At 42.8% G+C, this 16,635-nt stretch overlaps 1 long non-coding RNA gene across 2 annotated transcripts in view; it reads left to right on the top strand.

Moving 5' to 3' along the window:
- The window catches only part of LOC138849703 (uncharacterized), a 70,777-nt gene that overhangs the window by 34,750 nt on the left and 19,392 nt on the right, over nt 1–16,635 (top strand). The window contains exons 4-5 of one of the 2 annotated variants that reach the window (XR_011388760.1): nt 2,811–2,861; nt 6,841–10,554. The exons of the other annotated variant lie outside the window; for it this stretch is intronic. This is a non-coding gene — a long non-coding RNA (uncharacterized lncRNA). Of the gene's footprint in view, nt 1–2,810; nt 2,862–6,840; nt 10,555–16,635 lie in introns of those variants that run through there. 2 annotated transcript variants of the gene reach the window in all.

Below are 16,635 nucleotides of genomic sequence, written 5' to 3'. Positions count from 1 at the left end.
ATGGCCTGGGAGGGCAGTGGAAGATGGCCCAAGTCCTTGGGCCCCTGCACCCTCATGGAGACCCGGGGGAAGTTCCTGGCTCCTGGCTTTGGATCGGTGCAGCTCCGGCCGTTGCAGCCAATTGGGGAGTGAACCATCGGATGGAAGACCTCTCTCTCTCTGCCTCTCTTCTCTCTGTGTAACTCTGACTTTCAAACAAAACAAAATCTTAAAAAGAAAAAAGAAGTGGAGCAGCTGAGACTCAAACCTGTGCTCTAATATGGGATGCTGGTACCATAGGTGGTGGCTTAGCCTGTTGCACCAAGATGTGGGCTCCCTACTTTTGCTCATTTAATACAAGATTTGTGAGTTAGGTATTACTGTTTTAGCCTGACGTCACAAAAAGTTGAGGTGGAGCAAGATCAGGCAATTTGACCAAAGTCGTGTGTGAAATTCAAACCCACCCTTCCTGGCTTCAAAGTATCTGCTGTTTCTTCCGTGTTCTGGAGCCTCCGTAAAACGAATCAGACCTTCAGCCTGCCCTCAGGTGGACATCACACAGACATGTTTACATGCAATAATTCATATGACTGCTGTGATAATCACACACTTTCAAGGCCTATTCAGAACTCTTCTTAGCACCGAGGAGCATTCTGGATCCCACACTGGATCAAATCTGAAAGGCAAAGACTGGAGAATCTCATAGGAGAAGATGTGTGTTTAGTGTTTCCCACCTGCCCTGTGATGGTCTCCGCAGGTACAGGCTATCTGCTAAGTTGTTATGGTTTCCCACCAGCACAGTGGCCAAAGCGTTGGATTCCACCAGTTTCAACATGAAGAGCATTTTTATCACCTTAAAGGAGAATGGCGCGCCCAGTGATTTGGTGCACATTTCCACACCGAGACTCGTTACACTGTCTAACCCTTCCCTGTTCTTACTAGATAGTGAAGCTCTCCAGACCAGGAACTCTGTTCCATTCACCACGATATTATAGCACACAGAGCAGTTCATTATGTACTGCAAATGATCATTAAAATGTTTATTGAAAATTTCTTTGCAGTGGTCTATGCCAAGACCTGGGAGAGCGTCCAGTACAAAATTGAATGAGATAAACCCTGGCCCTAGTTAGCATATCCAATGTCCGCCCATTAACAGCTTAATTTATAAGGGAAATCCCAGTCTTTGCAGGTATCAACACTGAAATAAGTGCTATCAAAATGTGGCATATCAGTTCCCATTTCCATTTTATTCATCAATATGTTAAAGTTCAACACTACTTAAAACAATCTATAACTCAGAAGTAAACCTTAATTGGATTACAAAATTCATAGTCACTTAAATGTAAGACATTGGAAACGCACACACATGTTTATATCCACTCCTTCCTGGTAACTCACTTAAGCGTCAATAGAAGAATACAAAAATATGAGTTCACGAGAATGAATGGACCATCCAAGAGAACATCAGTGAACAAGAATGTCAATAAATACCTGCTGGACGGAAGCTTTTGAAGGAGTGATAGTAGTTTAAGCAGGAAATGATAGGCTGCCATGAGCCCATCAGAGGGAACCCAAGAAGAGACAAGCTATTCATTCTTCAGAGCTGTAGAAGGGCTCAGGAAGTGCAATCATGTGGTCGGCCTGCCATGAGGTCAAGGGCATGAGGCATGAGGTCAAGGGTGGAATGAAAGTCATCATAAAGCTCAGTTGGCTCCCTAGATCTGTCCATCATAATTACTTCCCAACCCAAAGACAAGTTGGTTCCTTCCAAAAATTGCATCAGATAGGTTCAGGATCAGAGACTCAAGGCACAGGAAATAGAGAAATAAGGACCATTACCAAAAGTCTAACCATCAAACTCTTCTTGACCTCTTCCACCTACCACTCAAAAGGCTATAATCAGATTTATGATCCCCAGGAAGATGTTTGGAAAATCCTCTTAGGAGAAATAAAAGGGCTAAAGTAAAAGCATGTATAACACAGGGGTACCCTAGTAAAAAGTATGGGCTCATTTTCCCATCATCCTATAGTGAACCACTCAGTGGGCCTTACAAATGCACACAAGACATTCATTCATGTATCATTCCTTCACAGACAAGGATCACCAGATTTCAGGACAGCTTCCAACATGAAAGACAAAGACAAAATAAAGAAATAACAAATAAAGAAATCAGAGGGAAGAAAAATTAGAAGAACACTTCAAATAAAATATGAATTTCCAGAGAATAAAAAGCATTGCATACATAGAACAAAAATTGGTGCTATTAAAATGGAATATTAAAGATTTCTTTTTTCCAAAATATTTGTTTTATTTATTTGAAAGACAGTTACAGGAGGAAGAGATACACAGAGAGGTCCTCCATCCACTAGTTCACTCCCCAGATGGCCACAATGGCCAGAGCTGGGCCAGACCAAAGCCAGAACATAGGAGCTTCCTCCAGGTCTCACACATGTGTGCAGGAGCTCAAGCAGTTGGGCTATCTTGCACTGCTTTTCCCAGGCATACCAGCAGGGAGCTAGATCAGAAGTGGATCAGCTGGGACTTAAACCAGTGCCCATATGGGATGCTGATGTTGCAGGCGGTGGTTTTACCCACTATGCCACAACATTGGCCCTAAGATTTACTTTTTTTTAAAGAAGATTTATGTGTTTATTTGAATGGCAGACTTATGGAGAGACAAAGAGAAAGAATCTTCCATCAACTGGTTCACTTCCCAAATGGTCGCAACAGTCTTGACTGGGCCAGGCTGAAGCCAGATGTCTGGAGCTCTGTGTCTCCCACATGAGTGGCAGGGCCCAAGTTCTCAAGCTATCTTTTGCTTCTTTCCCAGGTGCATGAGCAGGGAGCTGGATCAGAAGTGGAGCATCCAGGACTCAAACAGGTGCTCATATGGGATGCCAGTGTTGCATGAAATATCTTTTTTTTTTTTTTTGGACAGGCAGAGTAGACAGAGAGAGAGACAGAGAGAAAGGTCTTCCTTTTCCGTTGGTTCACACCCCAATGGCCGCTCCAGTGCACTGCGCGAATCCAAAGCCAGGAGCCAGGTGCTTCTCCTGGTCTCCCACGCGTGTGCAGGGCCCAAGGACCTAGGCCATCCTCCACTGCACTCCCAAGACACAGCAGAGAGCTGGACTGGAAGAGGAGGAACCAGGACAGAATCTGGCGCCCCAACCGGGACTAGAACCCCGTGTGCAGGCGCCGCAGGCGGAGGATTAGCCAAGTGAGCCGTGGAGCCAGCCGCATGCAATATCTTAACCTGCTACACTACAAGCCAGTTCTAAAAGATTTCTTAGAAATTAAAAATAGGAGCCCAGGAATGGCATTATGGCAGAACAGATGAAGCCATTGCTTGTGATGCCAGGATCCCATACCAGACTGCCAGTTCAGGTCCCAGCTGCTCAGCTTCCAATCCGGCTCCCTGTTAATGTGCTGAGGAATACAGTGGAAGATGGCCCATGTACTTGGGCTCCTGCCACCCATGTGAAAGACCAGAATGGAGTTCTAGGCTCCTGACTTTATCCTGACTCCATCCTGGCTCAGCCCCAGCTGCTATGGCCATTTGGGTAGTGAACCAGCAGATGAAAGATATTTCTCTCTCTCTCTCTCTCTCTCTCTCTCTTTCTTTCTCTCTCTCCTTCTCTCGCTCTTTCATATCAATCTGCCTTTCAAATAAATAAATCTTTTTTTAAAATAGGAGGCCTGGTATATTTTTAATAAAGATTTATTTATTTATTTATTATTTGAACGTCAGAATTACACAGAGAGAGGAGAGGCAGAGAGAAAGAGAGAGAGAGAGAGGTCTTCCATCCGATGGTTCACTCCCCAGTTGGCCACAACAATCCGAAGCCAGGAGCCAGGAACTTCCCCCGGGTCTCCATGTGGGTGCAGGGGCCCAAGAACTTGAGCCATTTTCTACTGCCTTCCCAGGCCACAGCAGAGAGCTGGATCAGAAGTGGAGCAGCCAGGACTCAAACCAGTGCCCATATGGGATGCCAGCGCCTCAGGCCAGGGCATAAACCCGCTGCGCCACAGCGCTGGCCCCACCCTGATATATTTTTTAGAAACCATAGAAAGATTAGGAGACAAAGTGAATGAAATCTTTGGGAAAGTAGAAGAAAAAGACAAAGCATTAGGAGAGAATATATAATGGTATCAATCCAGAAATGTCAATAACTGACAATTAAGAGTACCATAAAAGAAATGAGAGATGGGGGAGGGAAACATACTATCAGAGAAACATTAAAAGAAAATTTCATTGACTTTTAGATTAAAATGACCACTGAATGCCCAACATCATAAGAAAAGACTTAACCAAGAACATCGTTTTGAAATTTCAGAACACCAGAAATAACACAACGCTCACATAAAAATGACAGGGAATCAGAATGATGTTGGACTTATAAACAGACACATTGAAAGCTAGAAGATAATGGTTCAATGCCTCTAAATACAGATGGGAATTATTTTAAAACTAGAAGTTAATCCTTAGCCAAACTGCCAAACAAATTCAGGGGTAGAATAAAGATACTTTCTGACAGGAAAATTCCCAGCAAATTTACCTCACATGCACTCTTTCTCAGGAAGGGCGTGCTACCAAAATGAGGGAATAAAGCAAGAAAGAGGAAAACATGGGGACCAGGAAGGACACGAGAAAGAGGTAAAGAATCACTAAGATGATGGCAGAGGGAAGCTCTAGGACATTAGTGGTGTGAAGGCCTAAGAGAAAAGCTAGTACACATTGAAAAAAGAAAGAAAAGCACCCCACAATGACACGGATAGATTTATCTATTATTCAGTACTATGTGGAAAGTTTTAGGGAGACAGTTGGAAATGTGACGGTGCTTAGGGATAGTTATATACAAGGCCAAGCTGGTGAAAAAGCAAGGCAATTATTAACTCCAAGAAAAACAAAAAGTTGTACAAGAAAGGAAAAGTAATTATAGTGTAGTGTTAGCTCAGTAGAGAACATTATTTACATAGCTATAATAATATAAACCCTGAATATTGATTTAACCAAAAATGGGAGCAAGAGGAAACAGTGTTGAGAGCTAGGAGACTTAAAGCCTCACCAATTATAATCGCCACTAAACAATAGTCTAGTAAGACATGTGTATTATTTAGAAATGTGGAAGTCAGTACCAGTTAAAATTAATTAAAAGTAGTTGCCTCCAGAGAGTAGGATTAGTGGTGAAGAGAGAGAAGCAGAAGATTGTTGTGGTTTTTTCATTTTTTTGAAACCCTTCAGTAATATTATTCCTAAAATGTGTGTTTATTTTAATAATTTTGCACTAATTTTTAAAAAATATTAAGCTACCATAACTTTGATTACTAACTTGGCTTATGTCCAACAAATTAGTTACATTTCAAGATTCAAACAACGTGGACAACAAATCTGAGAAAACCATCCAGACTGTTTTCTAATATAACAAATCATGAAATTTCAGAACCAGTCTGAATGTATTTGTTCTTTTTTTTTTTTTTAAGATTTTATTTATTTATTTGACAGGTAGAGTTACAGACAGTGAGAGAGAGAGACAGAGAGAAAGGTCTTCCTTCCGTTGGTTCACTCCTCAAATGGCCGCAATGGCCAGAGTTATGTGGATCCGAAGCCAGGAGCCAGGTGCCTCCTCCTGGTCTCCCATGCAGGTGCAGGAGCCCAAGCACTTGGGCCATCCTCCATTGCCTTCCCAGGCCATAGCAGAGAGCTGGACTGGAAGAGGAGCAACCGGGACTGAAACCCGGCGCCCATATGGGATGCCGGCGCCACAGGAGGAGGATTAACCTACTGCACCATGGCGCCAGCCCCTGTATTTGTTCTTTACCAGTCTATTGAAATACTTTAAGTATGAAGACATAATATGAGCAGATAGGCCTATGGTTTTCCAAGATACTTAATCGATTAATTACCACTATCCGAGTGAATATCTGAACATGGTAGCACTTGTTAACCAAACGGTTGTGTCTATTGAAGGATAAGTTCAAACAGAGGAGGCACCATGGGATGGAGTTGGAGCCAACTTTTGCATACAATAGATGTGCAGTTTGAAGTGTAGGAAATAATTCTACCCCTGATGCACAGAGAACAGTGTGCAAGGAGGAAAGTTGTAGGTCAAATTCAGAGTCAGAATGGCCCTGGGAGTTCTCAGAAATTTGCAAGCTTTGGAGAAATAAGACGCTCAAGAGTCATGAGAATGTAACCTGCTAATTCACCCCCAAACTGCAATCTCTTCATCACAGCTGAAATCCCTGGTAGACTAATAAAGACTCTTCGCCTAAAGCAGCATCAACCCCAACCAAGCAATAGCCAGCCGCCTCACAACAATAATAATGTGTTAATGACTTTGATAAGGGAGGATACATATCATTATCACCTCTTAATTACCTTTTGGGTAATGGGAAAGCAGCTGTGGAATACACAAATCAAGAAGCTGGGGGAAGAAGTTTCCCTTAAAGTGGTCCCTGGGATTGTTAATTTTGGGTTTTCCTGCCTCCCTCCACTGTCTTTCTTTTATAAAGGTTGCCTGCCATTTGTTAAGAAGCAAAGTAAAATGGTAAAATCAGTCTCAATTACAAACGTGGGGTTTAACTCTAGGAACAAGCTTACTGTTGACACCCCTCGTGGACTTCCCTTGCGACTTCACTGGAGGCAGCTCTGCACAAGGAATCTGCAAACCAAGGTTGGGGAGACAGCGACCTTAAGATTCCCTAAGAAGGCAAACCCAGTTTTTACCTTCCACAGCACCCAGCACAATATATGGCATGAAACAGCCACACAGTAACTCTTAGTTGGGTCAAATCCAGGTGTTTATTATAGACATTACACAGGTTTCGCTTTTTTTTTTTTTTTTTTTTTTTTGCAGACTGTTTTTGAGAGTCCTATATTACACTGTACTCAAATGGACAAATCTAGACCTTCCCTTTTCAGAAATGCAGGAACCAAACTTGTTCAGACAAGTCACACACCTTTCCAGGTAAGGGCAGGCATGGCTTTAGTTCTAACCAAGATCTTCCTCAAACTCTCACCTCATCCTTTATACATGTGGGGAGTAAAAACTCCAAAATATCAGTTCTGGGGTGTCCCATTCCCCCCAAAACCCTGGCCCATGGCCAGTCAGGGAATGAATGATTTTGTGCAGTAAGTCAATATCCTTTTCTGTCTCTATACAAAAGGCCATCACCAACTTCACTTTTTCTTTGCAAGATGCTCTGTGGGAATTAGAGGTCACCTGAATACAATTGCCATTACTACTTCAGGATTCTTCTGTCTTTAGGATAGTAGTCCTCAATGGAATTCTTTTTCGGCTGCATAAGATTCCCCACCCATCTTTCACTGTTATCAGCTGTAATACTCCTGAAACAACTCATTTCCCTAGGTTGGCAAAACCATTGCCAGCTGCCCTGAAAGAAGCAGGAAGAGAGGTGGGGAAGACGATAAAGAAAGGCCAGGAGGGAGGGAGGCAGTTGGGGAGAGAAGAGAAAAGGAAGGAGGAAAGAAGAAACGAGGTCGTGAACATATTCAGTTGAATAAATTGAAATGCTGATCCTTACACTTTGCCTTTTGTTTTTACTAATGTTATTCTAACTTCTGTTTTAGGCCTGTAGCAGAAGTAAAAGTGCTACTGAAGTATTTTAAATGAAATGAACCCAGGGCAATATAAATCTAAGATTATCCCTCAAATCTGAAGTTGACATAAAACCACAAATGATGAGTAGGCAGTTGAGATGACCACAGATTGCACTATTTGGCTGGGTTAAAAATAGATGAGTAAAAGTATTATCTAGATTAATAGCTATCCTGATTTTTATACTGGGATTATGAATTATATCTTTTTTTTTTTTTAAGTCTCACAGGTTATTTGAATTTTGTTGAAAAAAAAATGCAGGCAAGTGCAATTCACTGGGCCAGTTTGTATATTTTCTTTCTTTTTTTAAAAATTTATTTGAAAGACAGAGTTACAGAGAGAGAGAGAGAGAGAGAGATCTTCCATCCGCAGGTTCACTCCCCAAATGGCCACAACAGCTGGAGCTGCACCAATCTGAAGCCAGGAGCCAGGAGCTTCTTCTGGGTCTCCCACGCGGGTACAGGGGTCCAAGCACTTGAGCCATCTTCTACTGCTTTCCCAGGCGCATTAGCAGAGAGCTGTATCGGAAGTGCAACAGCTGAGACTTGAACCAGTGCCCATTTGGGATGCTGTCGCTTCAGGCCGAGGCTTTGACCCACTGCACTACAGCACTGGCCCCTGTATGTTTTTTATTCCTTGGCCACAACCAGACCTGGAACTGCCCTTGCTCTAACCTTTTGGCGATTGCAACTGTCAAGTACTTAACAACTGCACTGAGCAAGGGGCATCAGAACTGATCAAAGTACAAGTCCCAGAGAGGCGAGGAAGTGGGAGAGAAGCCACGCAGCCCTTTCCTTTCCCACCCCACCTGCTGCAGGCTCCCCTCCCCCCAAGCCTTGCCCAGTGCCCACCCACAGTCCCATCCACCCCTCTGCTCTAGCATCCACACCCATTTGTAGCCTGGGGCTGACATTTTGCTAAACTGAGGAGTAACGACTGCTTTAGAAGACGGTGTTTGGGAATAACCCAGGGTTCGCCTTCATAACCTCATGAGCCTTCCTCCTCCCAGACTGAAGCTGAAGATGCAGGAAGAAGAGGGGTGAAAGTTCCACACTGCCTTGCATTTGCTGTCAGGATCATAAATAGCAGACAGCTATAAGGTCAAGGAGAAAGGCAACCCCAGTTTCTGGAAACCACGCTGACCAAACTGCAAGGCTGATACCAGGCCTGTGGGGGCAGAGGAGACAGCAGTTACCTTTCCTCTGGTTGTACAAGCAATGATGAGAAAAACCAGAGCTGGACTCTGCCATGAGACTGCTCGGTGCAATCTCAGTGATGTTCTTTCATCTTCAGAGTCTCCATTTTCATCTGTAAGTCGCTGTGATAGTGCATGTGGGCTGCTCTGAAAATTAAAAGTGATCATATTATAAATAGACTAGTAGTCCTTGATGCTAATGTCTAATAGTATCTAATCAGTATCTAACAAGCATAGTGAGCTCTCAGGAACTACTAAGCTTACTTTACTGATAGTTGTCCTTAGTACTCAGGTCTGCACCTTGCACTCTTCACCTCTGAGCCTCACAACCACCTAGGAAGGGACAGAATGTCTTAGCAATTACAAGAGCTGATGACCAGAGGACATCTCCCGATGGTTTCTTCCACCAAGAAAATGATCCCAAAATCTTGGCAGCACAACTGTCCCCATTTTAGAGCCAGCAAACGTGGTTATGGTACACAGAGCCCTTAAACTCCTCCCATCTTCTCATAACCCCCTCCTTGAAACTCTGGCCCTAGGCTGGGAGTCCTGAGCTTCCATGAAAGAGGCTAAATGACTGTCATGTTCTTCATATGACACCAGGAAAGCAGGTGGGAAGGGCAGGGTGCCGTGGTGCCACTGTGCAAAGTTGGAACCCTATTGCTTTCTGGGCAAATCCGTTTACATATGGTTAGAGTCTATGGTATTAATATTATACTACGCCAAACTTTAGGTACATAGTGGAAATAACAGGCTTTTGTGTACTAGCCCCAGGACATAAACACACTATGTAAAACTTTGTTTGAATTAGAAAAAGGTGTTCCAAAGTTCCAAGGCATATTCTTAGCAATGAACTGTTTGGGCACAACTGGTATATAATTTGCAAACTTCCTGTGTGATTTTAAGTCAGCTTTGGTCATTTCTCTCCTAAGAATTTGGAGATCCTACCATTCAACCAGTGCTCATTAAGTCTCAGTAATGATCGGCTCCGACCTCACAAGACTGTAACTGAGATGCCCAGAGGCATTGGGTGCTCACTCTCTGCAATTCCGAACCTTCCTCTAGTATGGTTCTCTTTACCTTGCACTGTGTTTGTTGGTTTGTCTTTCCCAAGAGACTGAACTAGGCTTTGGTTACCTTTATGTCTCCAGAGATGCACAGAGTCCAGTCTCCAATAGGTGCTGGAAAATCTTTCTTGGCTAAATACTAAGAGTTACGAATGGGCAGGTTTCAATTCTGAATAAATACAGAAGGATGGGAGGAAGGAGAGAAGAAGGGAGAAAAGTGGAGAAAAAAAGGAGAGATGGAAAGAAATAAGAAGGGACCATGGATGTGGTTACCTCCCTAGTACAGCAGTGTTTATGTTCCCATCTGTTAGCTGGATTAAAACATCCCCATTCTAAGATTCCATGAATTACTGAACACCCATTCTGGGATTAGCACTGGAAGAAAGGAAAATGAGGTGAGTTTAGCAAATAGATATTAGTCACAGAAGTTGTCCCTATGGTGTCTACAATTTAATTGGGGGACTAAAATTAACACATGAGACAATCAAAGGACAATACATCCTAGCACATAATGAGGCTCTTAGCTACTCATTACAGACAAAATGATGAAGACAGAAGCTGAGAGTCCATGTGAGCTGGAGGAATGATGGGCGGTGTCTATGGGTTTAGGAACTTGGGGACCCTTGAAGTTGACAGGGAAGAGGCAGGACCTCAGTGAGGACAAAGGCAGAGATGCCACTGTATGGCATTAGTGAGACCAGTTGGCTCTGGAGGGATAGGGTGGGTTGGGGCCAAATTACAGACGGCACTGGAAGTACACCTAAGGCATTCACACACAATGCAGTAAAATAGAAGCAGCCCCAGTGGTTTTCTCTTCTCTTTCCAATGGCAGAGGTGACTTGCTTGGCCAGACCATCCCATGGGTGATGAGCTCCTGAGAACATGGCAGATGAGGGTGGAGCAGCTTCTCCTGCTGCTTGCTGGGTGGTGCTGAATCTAAGCCAAGAAGCATCACTGTTTCCCCAAGTTCTGTGACTTCACCAAAGTTGCAGGGAAATGGTGGTGAGGAGAAGCAACAGCTTTTAATCAGAGCTTGGAAGGGTGATATTTATGGAAGGCATAGGGCATCCAACTCAATCTAAGATGCTTTCTACACACGTCACTTCTCTGGACAGGTAAGGGACGAATCAGAAACAGAGTCCTTAACAAAACACCCCAACTTTTCTTCACCTTGGAGATTTTCGGTAGATAGTCAAAGCAGTGTTTTACACTCCCTAAATATGCTTAATGGATTATATACTAATGGCCCCCAATGAAAACAAAATGTACCACAGCCTTTGAACCGGCATTATACCATCCTGATTATCTCAAAATAATAACTGTTTGGAGTGATTGTAGTATTTATAAAGTATTAGAGCTTTCATAAAATGAAAACATGTCATAAAATAAATTTCCAAATTTCATGTAAATGAATAAATGTTAATTAAATTTACATATGCAAATTAATTCTTACTAGCCATGTTTTCATACTTAGCTATTAACCATGATTTTGCTTTATATCTCATTGCAATTGGCTCTTCATTTAGAAAATATTAACAAAAGAATGCTTAAATTTTTATGCACTAAATATTATCATTCAAGTAAAAAGTAGTTGAAAATTTACTATGAAACAATAAGAAACAATTTTATGGAATGAGTTTTATGTTAATTTGGGAATTGAGAATGGAGAAACCATATGCATTGTGCTTCTAGGATATGCAGAGTCTTCAACAAGTTCATGGAAATGTGTAGTATAAAAAACTAAGCATGCTTGTCAAGCATTTTTGCACCAAAGTAAAAATCAGCTGCGGCTCCATTTTCCACAAGCTTTCTGAAGAACCTGCTATCCCCAGTGGTCCTGCTTCTTTGTTTCTCCATCAGACTAAGCTTCCAGATGATTTGAGAAGGGAACAATAAAAGGAATCTCTGACAAGGACCCAGCCTGGGAGAAATTTGTGTTTGGGGGAAGTGTTGAAGAGAGAGTCTGATCCTTTGTTTCATACATCAGTGAGTGATCCTAGCTGTTTTAGTGAGTGTGTGCTCTGCCACCTTAAATGCATTTCAGATTGTATTTCCCAAAGACACGAAGTCAAAGCCAATTCTTACAAGATCCATTTTTGCAGGTAGAAAAACTGATGGCAAGAGTAAATGACTCAAGAAAAAAAAAATAAATGACTCATCCAAAGATGACTAATGACATAAAATCTGGCTGTCTTGACTTTCAACTGGAAGTTCTTTTCACTAAACCTCACTTATGTCCAGGATGTCACTAGCACTGGACAAGATCTTCCTGGGCCCAGAAAAGGGCTCAGAGGAAAACAGATGACCTTAGTATAAATCTCCGTATCACATACTTCTCCTCTGATTCAGACAGGAAATAAAACCCCCGGTTCCCAAATGTGCCATGTCATCAAAACCACCCACAATCACATTCCACACCAGAGCTAATAAAACAATCTTTGGAGTCCTTTTTAAAACTTTTTTTTCCAGAAAACAAAATCATACTACATTTGCTAATCAAATACCTGCTATGCTTTGTCTTTTAAAGCTACCTAAGCACTCACCTGCTACCTCCCAGGATATGCATAACCAGGAGCTGATTTGCAAGCAGAGTAGCTGGGACTTGAGCCAGTCACCCCAGGATGGGAAATGGACATCCCAAGTGGTATCCTAAGTGCTGTGCCAGAAGCCCACCCTGAGGAGAGAATTTGTAACAGACCCAGTACCCTAGTTCACATCCAAGTGTTACTCTGGCACTTGACAGAATGCATGATGTGTGTGCGTATATGCGTGCATGCCCTCCTGTTCATTCAACAGTGGAGGCTGACTTAGGGTCAGGCAGGCACTGGGCTAGGAAATGAATTTATGGCTGTGAACATGACAGGTATAGTCCTCCTTTCTACTTCTTCCACTCTAGCACTCTAGCTGGGAAACACAGAACTGTGGCACCCAAACTGTCCATTAGCAGCGTTTTGCAGAGGATGTTGGAGGGGAAAAGCCCTTGTCAGCTTAGGCTGCAGTAACAGAATACCATAGACAGGTGGTTTAAACAACATTTATTTCTCCAGGTCTGGAGGCACAGAAGCCCCAGACCCAAGGTCTGGTAAGGGTTGTTCTTCTGGTGGGCAGACGGCGGTCTTCTGGTTGTGTCCTCATGGGGCAGAAGTCTCTTACTCTTCTAGTGAGGACGCTACCCTCATCATCCACACTTAATTTGTCTGCCACAGGACCCTCCTCCTCGTACATTCCACTGGGGGTCAGGGTTTTGACATATGAATTTGGAAGGGGCACAGAAATGCAGTCCATCACAGCCACCCAGACCTGTGCTGTCCAACAAAAAATTCTATTTTACTGAAAATCTGGAGTTGCACAAATAGTTCTTTATAACATAAAACTAAATGGATTTATACATAACAGTTACATTCAGCATTTATAAGAGGCAGTACAAAAATGTGTTCTGCTTCTACATGATATAAATTGTATAGAATACCATGATTTAAACAGTATTAATTATATTAACTAGTGCCGTGAGATACATCTTACCCAGAATGTCTGATGTTTCCCACAATGGAGGGAAAATATGCAGTTATATGAACAGTTGAGGTTTTTTTCATTTCCAAATTCATTTTAGTAATGGTGGGAAGATTTTGGGATGATCCTTTCATTGAAGAAATAGGAGAAAAAAGCTCTTAAGCCACCAAGCCCTTGAAGAGAGGTTCAAATCAAGAGAATCTGTGAGTATAAAATACATATTCTATTTTGAAGATGCAGCATGCACAAAAAATGGAAAATATCTCATTCATACATGTTTTTTTACAGGCAGAGTGGACAGTGAGAGAGAGAGACAGAGAGAAAGGTCTTCCTTTGCTGTTGGTTCACCCTCCAATGGCCGCCACGGCTGGCGCGCTGCGGCCGGTACACCGCGCTGATCCGAAAGCAGGAGCCAGGTGCTTCTCCTGGTCTCCCATGGGGTGCAGGGCCCAAGCACTTGGGCCATCCTCCACTGCACTCCCGGGCCACAGCAGAGAGTTGGACTGGAAGAGGGGAAACCGGGACAGAATCCGGTACCCGGACCGGGACTAGAACCCGGTGTGCTGGCGCCACTAGGCGGAGGATTAGCCTGGTGAGCCATGGCGCTGGCCCATTCATAAATTTTTAAGATTTTTTTTTAAACTTGAGAGTGAGAGTTACAGAGACAGAGGGTGAGACAGAGAGAGAGAGAGAGAGCATCCATCTGCTGGTTCACTGCCCCAGATGATTGCGATGGCCAGCACGGAGCCAGGCCAAATCCAGGATCCAGAAGCTTCTTCCAGGTCTCTCATGTGGATGTCAGGGGCCCAAGCACTTGGGCCATCTTTCACTGCTTTTCTCAAGCCATTAACAGGGAGCTGGATTGAATGTGAAGCAGCCAAGATTCAAACCAGTGTCCATATGGGATGCCAGCATCCCAGATGATGGCTTAACCCACTGTATCACAATGCGTGCCCTCATACGCAGTTTTTATATTGTTGACATGTCAGATGACAATATCTTGAATACAGTGGGTTAAAAAAACTATTATTAAACTGCATTTTGCTAATTTCTTTTTTTATTTAGTGTAGCTTCTGGAAATTTTAAAATGACTTTTTTTTTTAAAAAAAAAAAAAAGACATTTATTTATTTGAAAGACAAAGTTATAGAGAGAGGAAGAGACAGATACAGTGACAGAGAGAGATCTTCCATTTGCTTGTTCACTCCCCAAATGGCCACAACAGCCAAAGCTAGGCTGGTCCAAAGCCAGGAATCAGAAGCTTCTTCCAAGTCTCTCACATGGATGCAGGGGCCTGAAGGCTTGGACCATCTTCTGCGGCTTTTCCAGGTGCATGAGCAGGGAGCTGGATCAGAAGTGGAGCAGCCAGGACTGGAACTGGTGCCCACATGGGGATACCAGCACTACAGGCAGTAGCTTTACCCGCTATGCCACAGTGCTGGCCCCTAAAATGACTTTCAAGTCTTGCATTTGTGTCTTGATTATACAATCTTGAGCCAAAACATGATGTCTCAGTCAGCAACAGAACACATCCCGTGAGATTGTGATGGAGCTAAAAAGTTCCTGTCATCCAATGACATCAGAGCCATCACCATGGTACACCATGGAGTACCGTGTACTACAGTACAGTGCATTACTGGCATGCTCTGTACAAGCACAGCTACCATGCTGCCAGTTGTACAGTCCATAAAACAGCACATACATTTTCTTAACACTTGATAGTGATCATAATGACATTGGTTTATGTATTTACTATCTATACTACATATTATGATTCTAGCATATACTCCTTGTATATATTAAAAAGTTTCCTGTAAAACAGTGCATGTGACACTAGCACCAATCTCATACATCTCGTGTTTATTGTATCTCTCGATTGCATCCAGAGCCCACACTGAATGGTGGACTTGCACTATCAAGGTCTGTGTGAGTGTATTCTGTATGGTTCACACAATGGCATCATTGCCTAGTGACTCTGTGCCCAGAATTTCTCCCTGTTGTTAAGTGACCCGTGTCTTTGAGCAGTCATAAAAAGTATTCACAACAAATCTCATTAAGATCTCTGTTCACAACCTAATTATGTATAATCGAGACTGATCAGTGCTTTCCATCATAAAGATTTTCAAGTTCAATGTGAGCAAATGAGGCAAGGGGTTCATCTTTTGGGAGCTAATTTCTGCCTGACTATGTTACGTGTTTTTGAAAAGTTAAGAAGAGCCAGAATTGTGGCACAGTGAGCTAAGCTGCCACGTGCAACGCCAGCATCCCATATTGGAGCGCTGGTTCAACCCTGGCTGCTTTGCTTCTGATCTGGCTCCCTGCTAATGCTCCTGGGAAGACAGCAGAGGATGGCCCAAGTGCTTGGACCCTTGCTGCCCATGTGGGAGAGCTGGCGTTCCTGGCCCTAGTCTGCACCAACCCCAGTCATTTGGGAAGTAAACTAGCAGCTGGAAGATCTCCCTCTCTCCCTCTCTATATCATTTTGACTTTTAAATAAATAAATCTTTTAATAAAATCAAATAGAGAAGTTAACAAATTGGCTGAAAGCAGTCCTATCCTTATAACATTCTGGGAATAACTTTGCTTTTGAATATGTCTGATTTCAGCCGCTCTACTTGTTTTTTCTTATTCTCCTATATTTCTAATTATTCTGGCTCTCTGGGTTTTAGCAAGGAAGGATAACCTTACTTGGATTTTATGCACAAAGTATATGAAGTTATTGGATCACAGAGTTGGGGACTTTGACTAAACTTATCTTCATGAGAAGGAAAAGCACAGACTCATCCAGGAAATTCTTCATAAATTATTTCAGGAAAATGAGTTTCCCTCATTCAGTCCCTAAGAACGGACACCTACCCCACATGGTTTCATTCTGAAAGTTCTTCTTCTTTGAACTTCCAGATCTGCGGGTCTTGTTCCCTGTAACTTCCCCTGCTCAAAACACAACTGCTGCTTTGAGATTGAGATAAGTAAAGCATTTGCATTTGTGCATTTGTATTTTTATGCCTAGAATTCCCTGGGTTCTTTTTTAAACAAGCAGGAGGTAGTATTCCCTTACACTCTAAATCTTCAAAATTCAGGCACAAGGCAGGCTTCCCTTGGAAGTAAAAATAAATTGGTTAGTGATGGGTGAACAAAATTATCTTGTTATAGAAACCACTTAAGGAAGACCAGGATTGGTCTGCAAATACTGTGCTGCATTATTCAACCACAGGAAGAAAAAAAGGAAACCACATAACTTTACATAACTTGAGTACCTCATA

This window comes from Oryctolagus cuniculus, chromosome 5 (genome assembly GCF_964237555.1).
Source record: "Oryctolagus cuniculus chromosome 5, mOryCun1.1, whole genome shotgun sequence".
Classification (NCBI taxonomy): domain Eukaryota; kingdom Metazoa; phylum Chordata; class Mammalia; order Lagomorpha; family Leporidae; genus Oryctolagus; species Oryctolagus cuniculus.
Note: the sequence above shows the minus strand (reverse complement) of the source record. Positions and strands in the feature narration are given on the sequence as shown.